Source organism: Rhinatrema bivittatum, chromosome 1, assembly GCF_901001135.1.
Source record: "Rhinatrema bivittatum chromosome 1, aRhiBiv1.1, whole genome shotgun sequence".
NCBI classification, from domain to species: domain Eukaryota; kingdom Metazoa; phylum Chordata; class Amphibia; order Gymnophiona; family Rhinatrematidae; genus Rhinatrema; species Rhinatrema bivittatum.
Window position 1 is genome coordinate 559,305,139 of NC_042615.1, and position 14,840 is coordinate 559,319,978.

Genomic DNA, 14,840 nt, shown 5'->3' on the forward strand with positions numbered 1-14,840 from the left:
AGATGGAGGATGAGACCAGGACATCAGGAACATCGAAGCAAAGGAGGACCAGGACATCAGGAACATGAAGGCATCTGAAGGTACGGACGAAGGAACATCGGACATCAGGAACATGAAGACATCTGAAGGTACGGACAAAGGAAATTCGGACATCAGGAGCATGGAGACGGAGCCGTCAAAGCAGAGGAAGACCACGGATGACCTGGACCAAAGATGAAGACACAGATTACTGTGAATCTCGATCCGAAGGCCAGGAGTGACTGAAGAGAAGCCCTTTTATATGGCTGAGACAGGAAGTAGAGCTGAAGAGACTTCCGGAGGGGCTGTGGGCATTTCCCGCCACTGGCCCTTTAAATATCTTAGAAGAGGTGCGCGCCGGCACCTAGGAAGGCCCAGAGAGAGAACGCAGGACCCTGGACAGCGACGCCCAGCCGCACGAAGGAGCAGGATCTCGCAGCGGCAAACTGCCGCGAAGCAGAGGCGACGGAGGTGCAGGCAACAGCTGGGACGGCTTCCTGCCGTCTAGTGAGGACCCTGGCAATGGTGTCAGCGGCTCCATGCTGCGGAGACAGGTCGGCGGCGGCATTAGGCTGTGAAGAGAAGCGAGGGCCGCGGCTTCTCTGCCGCTGAAGCAGGGGATCCCGACGGCGGCTCCTGCCGCTAGAAGAGGAGTCAGCAGCGGCGGCTGCAGTCCGGGCAGCAGCACTAGGCCGCAAAGACAGTCGGCGGCGCATGCCGCATGAAGTGGGTCCCGGCAGTGAGTAGCTGGAGAGGCCTGCTCGCAGAGAGAAGCTCCGTGGGCAGGAATCATAACAGATAGAACAGCTTTCTCAAGGACTTTCAAGAGGAAGGCCAGGTTGGATATTCGACGGTAATTCTCCCAATCATTAGTACTGCCTGTTTTATTTTTTAGAATAGGTTTTATCACTGCTTGTTTCGCCCCATATGGGACTACGCCTTTGGAGAGTGATTGATTGATTTTGGATGTGATTGTTGGAGTGATAACAGTGTGTATTAGTTTTAAGGGGCTAGCTATAATTGGGTCTCATGGGTAACTTGCAGGTTTTATTTTAGAGATGATTTGACTGATTTGAAGTTTGGATAATCTGTCGAATGTGGACCATATAGCTAGTTCATGTTTTTCTTCTAGATCTATCTTTGATGAGCTGGAAGGGAATCTGCTTCTGCCTAACAAATCTGCTTCTGCCTAACAAATCTGCTTCATTTTTTTGAAGGGGTTAATAAACATGTGGATAAAGTTGAACCGGTAGATGTAGTCTATTTGGATTTTCAGAAGGAGTTTGACAAAGTCCCTCATGAGAGGCTTCTACGAAAACTAAAAAGTCATGGGATAGGAGGCGATGTCCTTTCGTGGAGAAGAAAAACTGATACTTCACGCATACCCAGCATAGCTTCAACGGCAGGGGAGAAGAAAAAAGGATTCACACTCACAAAGCGGGGAGTAGCTGGCTTGTTACGGCGGTTACTACCCCAAACCAAATGTGCCTGATACTTCACTTTAGATGCATATCCAGCATAGCTCTCTGCTTCAACGGCAGGGGAGAAGAAAAACAACCAATAAGGGCTGTATAACATAGTCTGGGTTAAAACAAATAAGCATGGGTGTAGCTTGCTTATTGCGGCGGTTACTTTAGTACCCCTACTACCCCCTAACTAATCAAGCTTGATATTTCACTTGGATGCAGCTCCATCACTGCTCTCTACATTAATGGTGGGGGAGGAAGGGAAATAGAACCAAGAGCTAAAAGAAACAGATAAGTATGAGAGAAAAAATGTGTGAAGCTTGCTGGGCAGACTGGATGGGGCCGTTTGGTCTTCTTCTGCCGTCATTTCTATGTTTCTATGTTTCTATGGATTACAAGCTGGTTAAAAGACAGGAAACAGAGAGTAGGATTAAATGGTCAATTTTCTCAGTGGAAAAGGGTAAACAGTGGAGTGCCTCAGGGATCTGTACTTGGACCAGTGCTTTTCAATATATATATAAATGATCTGGAAAGGAATACGACGAGTGAGGTTATCAAATTTGCAGATGATACAAAATTATACAGAGTAGTTAAATCACAAGCAAACTGTGATACATTGCAGGAGGACCTTGCAAGACTTGAAGATTGGGCATCCAAATGGCAGATGAAATTTAATGTGGACAAGTGCAAGGTGTTGCATATAGGGAAAAATAACTGTTGCTGTAGTTACATGATGTTAGGTTCCATATTAGGAGCTACCACCCAGGAAAAAGATCTAGGCATCATAGTAGATAATACTTTAAAATCGTCAGCTCAGTGTGCTGCAGCAGTCAAAAAAGCAAATAGAATGTTAGGAATTATTAGGAAGGGAATGGTTAATAGAACGGAAAATGTCATAATGCCTCTATATCGCTCCATGGTAAGACCACACCTTGAATACTGTGTACAATTCTGGTCGCCGCATCTCAAAAAGATATAGTTGTGATGGAGAAGGTACAGAGAAGGGCAACCAAAATGATAAAGGGGATGGAACAGCTTCCCTATGAGGAAAGGCTGAAGAGGTTAGGGCTGTTCAGCTTGGAGAAGAGACGGCTGAGGGGGGATATGATAGAGGTCTTTAAGATCATGAGAGGTCTTGAACGAGTAGATGTGACTCGGTTTTCACTTTTGAATAATAGAAGGACTAGGGGGCATTCCATGAAGTTAGCAAGTAGCACATTTAAGACTAATCGGAGAAAATTCTTTTTCACTCAACGCACAATAAAGCTCTGGAATTTGTTGCCAGAGGATGTAGTTAGTGCAGGAGGAGAAGTCCATTAATGGCTATTAATCAATTTTACTTAGGGAATAGCCACTGCTATTAATTGCATCAGTAGCATGGGATCTTCTTAGTGTTTGGGTAATTGCCAGGTTCTTGTGGCCTGGTTTTGGCCTCTGTTGGAAACAGGATGCTGTGCTTGATGGACCCTTGGGCTGACCCAGCATGGCAATTTCTTATTGTCTTATGTTCTTATGTATTCTTAGCCTATTTATTTCTTCTAACAAATGATTGGCATATGCATTGTAGGCATTCTTTGAGAAGTAGTTGTTGTTCAAAATTGAGATGATTAGTCTTTGATTAGGTGTTTAATGACATCAAATAGGAGTTTGGAGTTAAAAATTACCTCATGAAGCTGTTTCGCATAGTATTCTTTTTTTGCTTTGTTGATTAACATCTGGTATTGAGATAGGAGTGATCTGTATTTTCCAATGAATTCTGAGGTCAAGCATTTCCACCATATTTTCTCAGCGATTATGTAGAGCATCTTAATTCTTCATTGTACATGGTTTCTTTTGTTTAGAGATACTTTGTTCAAATTGGATTGTTTTTGTCTAGACTGGGCTTAGGTGATCAGCTATTTCTTTGACAATATTTTCCCAGGTGTCATATGCTGCGGTGGGGTTAGCATGGTTGAAATCAATTAGTTTATTTTTTATTGATTCAGCGAGTGTATCTGTCTCTGAGACGGCTGAGGTGGGATAAGATACAAAATCATGAAAGGATTTGAACGGTAACTGTGAAACGATTATCTACTCTTTCAGATAACAGAAAGACTAAGGGGACTCCATGAAGTTAGCAAATAGCACATTTAAAACAAATTGGAGAAGGTTATTTGCCACTCAGTGCACAATTAAACCTTGGAATTCATTGTCAGAAGATATGGTTAAGGTAGTTAGTGTAGTTGGGTTTAAAAAAAGTTTGGATAAGTTCCTGGAGAATCTATAAACTGCTATTAATCAATAAGGAATAGCCATTGCTTGTTACCAGCATTAGTAGCTTGGGATCTATTTAATGTTTGGGTACAAAAAAATTGAAAAACTGAAGAGAAATATGAGAAAGGGAAAATCAGCGATCTGAAGACCCGCCCCCCCCCCCCGACGTCACGATGACCAGCCAGCGGCGACCCGATTAACGGCGCTATTCCACCAGGCACGGATGGAGAGGGGCAGCCCACTACCAACGGGCACTTCAAGAAAAAATCACTTTGAGAGAAAAAAACAACAACAAAATTGAAAAACTGAAGAGAAATATGAGAAAGGGAAAATCAGCGATCTGAAGACCCGCCCCCCCCCCCCCCCCCCCCGACGTCACGATGACCAGCCAGCGGCGACCCGATTAATGGCGCTATTACACCAGGCGTCGCACGCCAGGCGTCGCACGACGAAGGGGCACGACAAAGGGGTTTTCCCCTTTGTGCTCCCCTTCATGCTAACCTTTGTGCTCCTTATATCATAACTGTATGTATATGGTTTGGGTAATAATTTAATCTTTATTATTATATTGTTTGCATTGTTTTAAAAAAAAAAAATGTCGTTACAAATGTTTAAATGTATTAGACTAAGGAATTTCACTTCCTGCTTATTCAGTTTTTTTGTAAACCGGTTTGATATGCATTTTATGCAGGAAAATCGGTATAGAAAAACTAAAAATAAATAAATAAATAAATACAAGCCAGGTACTTGTGACTTGAATTGGCCACTGTTGGAAACAGGATACTGGGCTTGATGGACCCTTGGTCTGATGGCATATCTTATGTTCTTAACCAGCAAAGGACCCTCTCCTTGTGCTAAGTTGTATTCTCTTGGGGGCAGGCACCATCAGGCAAATGTTTGGTAGCATGCATAATAGGCAAGTCAGTGCAAACAGGGAGAGTCAGTTGGTCAGATATCTTAGTGCAAGACCTTTGAGGGCTTTAAAGGCCAGGACCAGGACTGTGAAGATAAAGTCGTAAGAGATTTGCAGCCAGTGCAGAGACTTGAGAAGTGGGGCACTGAGAAGACTCCATGCTGCAGAATTCTGAATGAGTTGAAGATGGTGAGTGAGCCTTTTTGGAAGGCCAATGACAAGGGAACTGTAGTAGTCTAGCCAGGAAATTAAATAGGCCTTGGATGATGGTGGCATAAGCAGGGGCATCAAAGAGTGGACAGAGATGACAAAGCTGGCAAAATAGAAGAAGGCAGCTTAGCAACAAACATATCTGAGATTGCAATGGTGAGCTTGGAGTTTAGGATGATACTCAGGCTGTGACTTGGTGGCTGTATGGTATCAAGGATCCTTCCCAAACTATTTAGAGCAGATGAAGGACTGGTCTGATGTTTCCAATCCAAAGTACTTCTGTCTTTGGGGATTAAGCTTCAATTTGTTGAGGTGTAACTAGCCTGCATCCTCATCAGACAGGAATGGCTAGATTAGAGTCAGCACCCAGAAGGTATAGGAGCTGAATATTATCAGCAAAGTATGAAAGCAGATTCTGCAGTCTCTGATTAGCTTGCCCAACAGGGCCAGATAAACAATGAAAACTGTGGGGTAAAGATAGAGCCTTGTGGTACACAACGTGGGAAGGGGTAAGGATGGGAGGAGGCTTGGCCTAGGGAGATGATCTGAATGTGGTCATGAAAGGAATGACTTGAACCAATGGTTTATGAGAGCTCATAGTCAACTGTTAAACACTGCAGAGAGATCCAGTAGCACTAGGAAAGCCTGTTGACCTTGGTGTAGGTATATATGTAAGTCATCTACTAGGCAGGATAGAGCTATTTCAGTACTGTGATAAGATCTAAAATCAGAATGATAAGGATCCCCAGTGGTTATCTTCAGGGGCTGCAGGGCTTTTCCCACATTGGTCCCTTTAAAGTCTGACAAGAGACGCGCACGCGCCTAGGGGGGGATGTGCAGCGCAGGAGCCATCAGCGGTGTCTCACCACATCAGAAAAGGGCAGCTGGCCTGGGGGAAGTTGGCAGCAGCAACCCACCGCAACTTGGGCTAGGCTGGAGGTAACAGCGGCAGTCCGTGGGGAAACCCACGGACCACCAATTTCAACAGAATTCAGTGATCTTGTTGCAGTAGTGTGAAAGGATGGGGATATGGGTATAGTCCTCTCCTATAAATTTATTAATTGTGCAGAAAAGTTCTTTAAGTGAGTTTTTTTGCTTGGGAGATGGTTTTGGAATAGTAAGTTCTATTAGTTTCTTCCATTTGTCTTGTGGTAGGTTGTCTGAAGTTTTCTACAGATGTCTTTATTAGCCTAAGAATTAAATTTCCTTCAGTGGTATTCAAATCTTCTACCTGTTTTAGTTCTTTCAGTTTAGCAGTGTATCAGAGATTGGGTCTGGAGTTCTTAATGGTTGAAAATCCTTGTTCAGAGGTTTTCCTGAATTAGAGCTCCAGGTGTCAATGAGATGGAGGTAGTCCTATCAGATGTAGCTGAGGTTGGGACTTTGTTCATTAGGGCCTGAAGTTTCTGCAGGAACTCTTCTGGGGTGAGGTGTGCAGTGTGTCTGATTAACTTCAGAGATGGTCTAATAGTGATTGCATTGGTTTGGATGGTTAGCATCTCCAGCTGGATAAGGTAGTGGTCAGTCCAGGAGAGAGAAGTGATGTGGTAAACTTTAATCAAAAGGTTTCACTGGAGTGTTGGCAGTACAAGTACCAGAACCAGTGTGTGATCAGTTAAGTGAGATCAAGAGCATCAAGGACAGATAGGAAGTCTTCAGTATTGGTTGAGTTAGGGTCATCAACAAAATGTTGAAATCACCTAGGATACATGACCAAGGGTATTCCAGAATAATTTCAGAAATTAAAGTTAGGAACTCATGGAGAGATTCATTGTTGTTCTGAGGTAGATGATAAAATAGCAAAAGCCCCCATTTGAGATGGGAATTAGATTGGGTCAGTAGGGTTTCAATGCCATCCAGATTCCGTGGGGAGGGGGGGGGATGAAGAGGCTAAGAGTTTCCTTGAAAAGGATTGCCACCCACCACCACCACATTTACCCAGGCATGGGGAGGGGCAAATTTGTACGCCAGCGGGCAGATTTGATGGAGCTGAGAAGAATCTGATTTTCAAGTCCAAGTTTCTGTTAGAGAATGTCAGCAACTTGGTCCAGAAGCAGGTCATGTAGGGAATCAAGTTTTTTGTGGATGGATTTGGTGTTTAAGAGGAGGAGTTTTTCAGTGGATTGAGATTCTCTGGGAGAATGTATCAATAGATGGCGAGTTCTGGGATGCCTGTGAGGGGAGGAGTGATAATGGGGTGCATATTTACTCCTGCCAGGGAGAATCACCAATAGGAGTAGTGGGATGGAGAAAGAAAAGGTTGAGAGGTGGTAAGAGCTGGGTGAGAAAAATAGAGTGGCAGCTCCCGGGAGTCCCTAAGTTAGTAGATTAAAAGAGCCTAGTAGCAGGATTACTGAGAGGGGAGGTCAGGGAAGAGCAAGACAAGAGAGGGAAACTTGTTGGGAAGGGCAGGAGGGGAAAGTGAGCTATCTTACAGAAGAGGGCGGAGGCCAGATAGGGTTCTTTGGTAGCTCAGGAAAAATGAGGAAGCTTTAGTCAAGAGGGTTCCCCAGTTCTCCCCAATGTGCACGAAGAAGTACACAAAAGGGAAGGTCCTTTGGTATGGCCCTTTGGCAGTGGGGCCACCTGCGAGAAGGACAGCCTGCAGGTCAGCCCTTAAAATGGCAGGCAGTGTCAGTGATGATGCAGACTAGTGGGGGAGGAGCCTGGACCTCAGGTTTTCCCACATCAAAGAAAGGCAGCAGAGGTGAAGGAAAGGGAGGGTGAAGAAGGCCTGAGGTGGAGAGAAGGCCCAGATTCACCCCTGCCGCCACTGATGTGTGGGATTCCCTGAAACAGACATTGAAAGGCTACTAGCAGAAGAAAATTTGGAAGGAACATACAGTACATCTTAGCATCCACTTCAGTGATAGGGGGAGATAGATGATACTGAAGGTGGTGAGGCTGAACAGGCAGAGCAGACAGAGAATGTGAATGATGCCTCTGGTATTTTTCTCAGGGCTCACTCTCTACCACAACTTAGTGCCAGCCCACCCTCTACCTCAGCTCTAAGATGTAGAGAAGGGATTGCAGAAGAAATTCCTGATCTGAAGGCACTTCAAAGTTAGGGGGAACCTGTGGTTTGGCTCAGTGTATTATGGGTGAAAAATATCAATTGAGGGAAGCAAATGAGACATCTCACAAATACTGGTATGCAGCATCACCTGGAAAAGCAGCATCCACTAGCATTGGTATAAGGGAAGAGTGGCAGTACAAGCTTAAGGACCCCTTCTACCATTCCAAGTAAAAAACAGAGGAAAGGGGGCTGAAAAGGGGAAGACTGTTCCCCAAGCCAATCCCACGGTCCCTTCCAGTAGTCATGTGGCAGGCTAGCCGCCCCCTGCTATATTTCCAAAGTGGTAACCCACCATGGAGGAAATGGGGAGGTGTTCCTTAGCACTGTCCAGGGGCAAGAGGCAAACAGCATCAAAAGTACAGAAAGTCTATTAGAAATAGAAAAATATTTTAAAATTACAATAATATTTGATTATAGGCAGAATCTCCCAGCAGGATCTCTTTAGATAAAGAATGTATAATTCTCTCTGCAATCTCTCTTTTAATTTCCCCTGTAGTCCCCTATGCTGCTTCCCTGTACTCTGTGTTGCTGCTTCCCCTGTGGCCTCTCATGCTACCCTTCCTACAAGTCTGCTCCCCCTGAAGTCTCTCTTGATGTTCTCTTATACTGTCTCTCTATGCTGTTTCTTTTGCAGTCTTGTATGTTTGCTCTTGCTGCATTCCATGTCACTGATTCCTCTGTGGTTTTTCATACCATCCTTCCCTGCTGTCACTCAAGCTACTCTCCCTGCAATCTTTCAGGCTGTTTTCTCTGCAGTCTCCCATGCTGCTCCCCCTGCACTCTCTTTTGATGTTCACCATGCTGCTGTTCTCACAGGTTCTCTTGACAGTTCTCCTGTAGTCCCCCATGCTGATCCCATCATGCTCTCTCACCATTCCCCCTGTGGTCTTTTTTATTGCTCAACCTGCAATCTCTCATGCTGCTCCTCCTGTAGTTTCTCCTGGTGTTCCACCTATGTAGTTTTCATGCTGCTCCCCATGTGGACTCATGCTGCTCCCCTTGTAGTCCTCTTGGCTACTCCCTCTGCAGTCTCTCTTGTTGCTTTTCTTACACTCCCATGCAGCTTCCCCTATGGTCCCACACACTGCTCTCCTTTCAGTCGTTCTTGAAGCTTCCCCTGCACTTCTCTATGCTGCTCCCCCTGCAGTCTTTCTTGATACTCCCCTTATGGTCCTCCATACCACTTCCTCTGTGGCCCTTTTCTGGGAGGGAAGGAGCCTAATTGCAGGGCTGTTGTATCTCCTAAGCTATAGCTAGTAATATTTGGATTCTGATTCCACATGGAAGTTGTCACACATGGCATTTCTATCTGTCCTTTTCCCTGTCCTTTCCCCTGTGCCTCTGTCTTCCTCTGTTCACTATGCACATCTGTCCTTCTCCCCCTTGCTTTCTGTACACATTTTCCTTCTCTATGCCTATAACCTAACTCTGTATTTCCCTCTGCTTTTTCAATCCCCCTTCTCCTGTGCTTTGGCTCCCTCTGGTTCCTTTCTTTTCCATGTCCAAAAGTTCCCTTTCTGTGCCCCTCTGTCCTTCTCTTCTCTCATTATGAATGAAAAAATGATCACTGGTGGTATTGCAGCAGCCTTCTTTAATTGATATACTGTCATCTAGTGGCCATTGTCAACACTGCAGCCTCTTGCATTTCTTGGACACACAATAATTGACTATTATTATAATAGATTAGTTTGAAATCCAGGTAATCTATTTGCTAAAACTACAGAATCACATATAGAAAAATTGCCTTAACAAATTCAGTATTACAAAAAGAAACATTATAAAATATGTTATTAGTTGCATGCCTTAAATGAAATATGAAAATCACAGAAATAAAGACTACTAGACTGAGGCTGAGATTAAACAGACATTCTTGTATGATAAAACTATATTTAAAAAAAGCATAACAAGATAGAAAATGAAGATGTTGCTATAGTTACTTTGAAAATACAATCTGGAATTTTAATGCACTGTGATTCAGGAATGGAAATTGAAAATGGATGAAGAAAGCTCTTAGGTTCTTTGCTTATTCTCCTCTGTGTATTTTAATTAGCAGCTCTTAGCTTCTGAAAAGATGGAACTTTGATGAAAAGAGAACTCCCCCATTACACCTGCTGGCAACTATTCTGCTTTTATGGAATTCTGTAACCTCTGACGCAAATCAGCTCCAACAGAGGGCTCTTTCTTCTTTTCTAATGTAGATCATTTTACTAATTAAAAACAGTTTGATTTAGTTCACAAAATCATAACCTTGTGCCTGTAGCACATGGGACAGAATCAGTCTCCGATATGCAACTTCTTATTTCATGACCCATCAATAAACAAAAAGAGTATTGTTGGGTGTTATTTTATAATAATCAAAAGTGTAAAATCATAAATTGTAAGGTATAGTACCTTCATTTCAATTCAATAATTTCACAGATTTTCACAATCTAACTCGTTTAAAAGGTCAGTCAAACACAAAAAAGCAATTTAAAAACTGATTATAAAGTTATCTGAAGAAAAGGTTAAATGAAAGTTCAATAGCATGAATGTATATGAATTCATGGTTTAAATAATAACTTAAAGAACTGCATTTAAAAAGAGCACCCCTAATTTGACTATTTTACATCTATCACCTGCCTCACTTGAGAATGCTACATCTAACTGGGAATATGGATGTCCAGTTCTGAATCATATTCTATAAAATGCAACATAACTACAATGTAAACCGGTGTGATATGTCCGATGAACATCGGTATAGAAAAACAAATAAATAAATACTATTAGCTCAAATTAATATTTGATCATAATAGGGTTTTTTTTCATTAGCCCACATAAATGCAAAGTAGATAGGTGATTTTTAGCACACATACATGTACTTTATTCTAATTTTCAAAACGAAACTACCTGGGAGTTTCATTATTGTCCACCCTATGTTATTAATTAAGGTTTTATATATTGTACCTAGAGAAAGGAGAAAGTGATAGAAAAAAGATTATAAAAGTAAGTTACTTGTCTATAACTGGTATTCTTTAGAGAGAGTTCACCCATCACACAAATAGATCACATGACCATACATCATTATCAAACAGATGGAACATTAATAGATTTCTAGAAATACAAAAGACTTTCTCTGCTTATAGAGATCCTATTATACCTTTGTTGATGAAACTTCACTGGCTGACAATTGAAACTTGCTGTAAATTCAAGATTCTGACTCTAACCTCCACTTTGGGGACCTCCCAGAATGCAGGAGCTCGCTGTAGTTCCTGGGGCCACTTCTGCTCCCACCTCTCGGTCTCTTCTCAGTTCTCACCAGCAAAGTTCACAGCAGGCCACCAGAGTTTGTTTTGCAGGGAGAGGGATAAACCTCCAGGGCCCTAGGCTCATGGAGGATGAGGGTCCACACACACAGGTCAATACAGTAAAGTGTGGCCGTGGTTACCCAGCTCCTAACCCGCTTTCTACTCACTTTTCGGCCGCATTAGTCCAACCCCGCGATATACTATCCCCCTTTAAACCATTCTTACCGCCTCTTAAATCACCGGGTAACCCCTTCCGCCCGCGGCATGTATATTAGATGTAAATGATCGAATTAGCTATTCCCTCCCATTCAGTAACGCGCCGCCCCGACTATCGCTTTTTTAACCTGCCGTTTTGGCCGCGCGTTTAACCTGCTAACTTACCGCCTACCCTTACCCCTGCGTTAGAGGCAGGGGTAAGGGTAGGCGGCAAACTTTCCCCCAGCCCCCGCTCACCTGGCCCTGGCCGCGTCCATGGGTGCTGGTCTCCGGGGCAGCCCCAGTCCTCTCCCCTCCTCCCGAAGCAACGAAAGCGGAAAAAAATCGAAAAAGTAAAAAAAAAAAAAAAAGCGAAAAAAAAAAAAAAGTGAAAAAGTAAAAACAAAAAGTAGCAACAAAGTGGACGGTTCTCCTATGCTCGGGATTGCCAGTCCTCTCTCCCCCTCCTCCCGAAGCAAGGCGCGTAAAGCAGCCTTGCTTCGGGAGGAGGGGAGAGAGGACTGGCAATCCTGAGCGTAGGAGAACCGTCCACTTCCTGGTACCTGTCATTTCAAATGTCATTTGAAATGACAGAAACCAGCGTGTCCGTGAAGCGTTAGGCCAGCGCACCCAGGATACTGTATAGCGCTCTATACAGTAAAATGGGTTGCGCGCGCCTAACGCTTCACGGACGCTTCTTGGACACAGCTTGCATTTGCAAGCTATTTACATACAGTATCGAGCGGTAGGTGAGCCGGACTGGGCATGCGGCAACCGCTGGTGTGCCCGGCACTAACGCAGCTCTTCCTACCGCTCCTTACTGTATCGGCCTGACAGTTTCTTACTTCTCTTCAACTCTCTTCATCAATAGTACCCTTGCTTGGGATATGGTTGCTTGAGCATACCTTTGGCTTTGAAGAAAGAGCAGCTTTTAAATGAGAACATGGGGAAAGCCGACAGCAGCTCAGCAGCACATTGTTCAGAGGGAGATATCTTCAAAAGATACTAAAATAGTATCTGTTCCCTCTTCCCCAGCCCTACCTTCATGAACTGTAATCACTATTCACTATCAGGTTTGTTTACCAATCACATTTTATATTTCATATATCACTTTTTTACTCATTTACACTGCACACTATTTTGAATAAGGCTTATTAAACTCATATGGCATATGTAAACCATTTATTGTGCCCTAACAATTACTTATCTATAGCGTTATTTGCATTCTCAATGGTAAATAAAAATAATTTTAAAAATCCATGGAAATAAAAATTGATATCATGAGTTTTGACAATCTTCTTACCCCCTTCTGCCCATTTCTGTAGAACTGAGATCAAGATAGTTGAGCTGAAAGCAGCTTCTTGACAATGCCTGGATCCCATTATCTGTCACCTTTTTACATCCACTCACATCAAGATACCTGCATGGAAAAAAATTATGAGGTCAGCTGAGCCCTAGTTTTTAGGTCCTAAATTTAGGTGAATTTTCAATGGACAGCATATATCCCTAACCGCTAGATTTATCAAACTGTTATAAATACAGCGAAAATAGCACCTGCGATAAAAGAAAGGGTCATAGGCAATTTCCACATGGAGGGAGAGGAAGAGAGAGAGAGAGAGAACCTCTGTATAGAATTTAATGTCACTCTATTTATACCACTGTAAGAGGGGGTACTTTTAACTCAGTGTGGGGTTTGGGGGGGGGGGGGGTGGTACATACACAGTCAGAGGTACAAACAGCAAAGTTAAAATCGCTGAAGATTTTATGTCATTTGAATCGATAAAAGGTACAAGTTTGACCCTGCATAAAGTATCCGCTGCCCTCCTGCATTCTCACCTCTGCTTCCCTCTTGTGTATCACCAAGAGACTCCCTCCCTTCACCCACAATGGATTCTTACCCCATCCCTCGCATCTGCCACCTTTCTTCCAGATTATCCTTCCCCCGCACCCACCATCTCCCCCCCAATGCAAATCCCTAATCCCTATCCTTATTTCCCTGCTGACACAACTCCTAGGCCTCACCACCCTCTCGCTAGTTCTGTTCAATGCACAATTACTATCCAAAAAAGCCCCTATCCTCAACAACCTACTGATTGACTGCAAACCGGACATCTGCGCCGTCACTGAGACGTGGCTTAAGGAATCCGATATTGTACTTCTCAACCAACTCCCCACCTCTTCCTATGATATTATATCCATCCCTAGACCCAAAAAAAGAGGCGGTGGCCTTCTCCTGACTGCCAAGAAACACTTAAATCTTAAATCCATCCACATAGTCACCCAGCCTAAACTTGAAATCGGACTCTTCAAGTCATCCAAACTACAAGTATGTCTAGTCTACTCCCCACCTGCCTTTCTAGAATCCAACCCTTCACCACTGATTGAGTTCATTGCTGATAATATCAACTCCGATATCCCTACCATCATCCTAGGAGACTTTAACCTCCATGTCGACTCCCTTCTGCTAACATCCTCATGTGACACCCTTCTAAACTCCCTCCTGGCATTAGGATTCAAACAACTCATTACATCCAACACACATAAAGCTGGACATACGTTAGACCTGATTTTCACCAACTCCGGTCTCCAACCGTCAACAACCCCTTCCTGCTCACCTGTCCCCTGGTCTGACCACTTCCTTATTGAAACCCTCTTCTCCATTAACACTTCTTCCCCTAGCAACACTGACAAGAACTCCACCATAATCTCTCGAAAATCCTGCAACACTGATGATCTCATCTCAGCATTAGCAATCTCCCTGCCCAACCTTGACTGTACCAACCCCGATGCAGTCCTTTCTTCATGGCACAATCTCACACTGGAGATAGCCAACAAACTCTGCCCAGCTTCCACACGCATACTAAACTCTGACTCCAAACATTCAAACCCATGGTACACCTCAGAGTTAAAAACTATGAAAAATAAACTGAGACAAAAAGAGCGAATATGGCGCAAGGACCCCACCTCCCCAGTATACCTCCAGCTACAAATCAGCCTGTCACTGCTACAGAATCACCACACTTAAACACAAAAAGGACTTCTATGCCTTAAAAATCCACCAATACGTATATAACCCCAAAGCACTCTTCTTCTATGTCTCAAGCCTTACCAAATCTATCCCACACACGATTCCTGACTCTGAAGCCCACGCTAAATGTGAAGAACTGGCACAATTCTTCAACAATAAAATAGCGAACCTCCTTTCCAGATTCACCAACCCTTTGCACCCCACACCATCAGGGACTGACCTTCCCACTGCCTCCCTAAGCACGCTGGAGCTTACCTCCGCCAAAGAAGTTGAGTCTATCCTAAAAAAGCTTAGACCTACCTCCCACCCCTCAGACACCATCCCCACCAAAGCACTCCTTTCCATTCCAACCTCCATTGCTAAATCTATATCTGACATCATCAATTGTTCCCTCTCC

General features: G+C 43.8%; 1 protein-coding gene across 2 annotated transcripts in view; it reads right to left on the reverse strand.

Annotated features, from left to right (window-relative positions):
* The window catches only part of LOC115099247, a 503,007-nt gene that overhangs the window by 59,166 nt on the left and 429,001 nt on the right, over positions 1-14,840 (reverse strand). For both annotated transcript variants that reach the window (XM_029616734.1, XM_029616743.1), the window contains one exon: positions 12,719-12,835. The gene's annotated coding sequence lies outside the window, so the exon portion shown is untranslated. The remainder of the gene's footprint in view (positions 1-12,718; positions 12,836-14,840) is intronic.